Below are 2,371 nucleotides of genomic sequence, written 5' to 3'. Positions count from 1 at the left end.
GACATTTTTCATTTGTTATCTGACTCGGAACTTTAACTAAAGGAGTTGCAATAAAATTATTATCAATAATGATTTCCTTTTTTGGCGGATATTCAGAAATAATTTCTTGATTAGTAATAACATCCTTGTATGTTTTTGAAGAAACAGGAAAAACAGTTTGCATTTTAAAAGGATAATCTATATTATGTTTAGGAACATAAATCAATTCGAACCATTGAAAAAACGGAGAGTGAATTTGATTTGATAAAACATAATCTTCCCAAAGTCCAAAATGTAAAAATCTTATATAATATGAAAAGTTTTCTTCATGCCAAATTCTTTTTGTATTATTATAATCTTTATAATATTCTTCTTCTTTTAAATAATCAAAATTAACATATGAAGGTATTTTAGAAATATCTATATTAATATTCATTTTAACAAGTTGATTGATTTAATCTAAAAGATATATTTTTAATAATACTAAGTTGAGCACTAATAACAATATTTTTATTTTTAATCATTTTTGATAAACAATATATTATTTTCTTTTGAATATTATAATTATATGTGTCTTTTTCAGTATTAATTAATTTAATTTCTTCGTTTTCTTTAAGTTGTTTAATTCTATTTATTTCTTTAGAAACGTTTGCAATAATTTGTCATCTGGTTTTTAATAAATTATTCCAAAAAGTATTATTATTACAACAACTAATCTGTCTTTTAGAACTCATTACCACGTATATTTAGATAAATTTGTTAAATAATTATCAAGATGTATATTAAAGGTTTTTAATACTGCTTTTATGTTATTAATTTTTGTTCTAATTCTAATAGTTCTTTATCATTATTTATATTTTTTAATTCTAATATCTTTTCTTGTAAGAGTTTTTTAAATATTTTTATTGAATTTCTTAATCTCTTAATAGCAGTAACTCTATTTCTATTTAAAGAATTACAATTTATTTGAACTTTATTAGTCATAATTGTTGTCTATAATTTTGAAGTTCATTAATAAAATCAGATTTAGTAGGACTTGGTAAACTTGTATCACTAGTTTGATCTTCTTGATAAAGAGGTTTAGGAATAGAACTAGAATAGTCAACAGTTTTTAAATTTAAAGACTTTGATTTTGAAAACGAAGATTTAGAAGTACCAATTTCAGGAATAGAACTAGTAGAAAATCTAGATGATGAAAAATTTAGAGAAGAAAAATTTATATCAAATTGTAAGTAGTCTTTTGATACCATTGTAAGTAGTCTTTTGGTAATAATCCAAAAGTCTTTTGGTAAATACAAATTAACTAGTAGTTTCAGATATTTTTTGATGATAAAAATCATACATTATTTTATAAAACTGTTTTCTATCTTTGCTTATAAACTTATGATTATAAATTAGAACTTGTAAAGCTTTTAATTGATTACAATAATAATGACGATTAGCTTGTATCTTTGAATCAGACATGATAAAAGAACAAAAGTTATTTAAATATTTCAAGCATGAATTTGATTGATTTGATTATTATTAAATGCAAGTATTATTTTAACAAAAATTTCAAATCTTGTAGAATTAATAGTTAGAATAACTCGAAAAGAGATTGCCATAGCGATAACAGAGATAACACAATAATTGAATAAAATTCTTTATATATTACCTTCTTTTAAATTACAATCAGAGCATCCGTCTGGAGCAAGTATGATTTGAAAATCTAAAGATTTTGAACACCTAGAAGTAGATAGGAGAACTCTTTTCTTAGACATGAACTAAACATTTGAGAGAAATTTTTTGAGAGGGATTTTTAGAGAACTTGGAGATGATTCTAATTAAAACATATCTCCTCAATATATAGGAGTCTTGGAGTCTTGAAACATCTTGAAACGGGAAACCGAAGGATTACCGGATCAGTCTTGAGAATTATTGAATCAACTTGCATTTGTCGGAGTGTAGAGGTGGCAGACAAAACTCTAAAGCTTTTGACAAATTGGCATCATATTTTGTCATTTTTTGATAATGGAAAATCTTCTTTGGCGATAATGGAGCATCTTCTTCCATCTTTGTAAAAGTTGTTTGTTTTCATGCAATAATTTAGCATCTTATCTCTGCAGAAGACTTGATAATATTTTTGATAATTGATGTACTCACACAGTGTATAATTGATAATTGATGTACTCACACAGTGTATACTTGATAATAGTTGAACAATTTGATAACACGGTACTACCCCCCTTTGAATAACAAACACATGGTAGAGGGTGAAATACGAAATGAAAGAATACCTTACATTGAAGGTATAACACCAAAAATAAAAATTTTAATTAATCTGCAAATGGATCATCAAAAGGATCTTGAGCATCTTGAAAATTATTTTTGACAGATGTGGGAGAATGTTATG

Source organism: Lactuca virosa, chromosome 4 (genome assembly GCF_052849685.1).
Source record: "Lactuca virosa cultivar CGN04683 chromosome 4, Lactuca_virosa_CGN04683_v6, whole genome shotgun sequence".
NCBI classification, from domain to species: domain Eukaryota; kingdom Viridiplantae; phylum Streptophyta; class Magnoliopsida; order Asterales; family Asteraceae; genus Lactuca; species Lactuca virosa.
The sequence above is the reverse complement of the archived record's forward strand: the minus strand, read 5'-3'. Positions refer to the sequence as shown.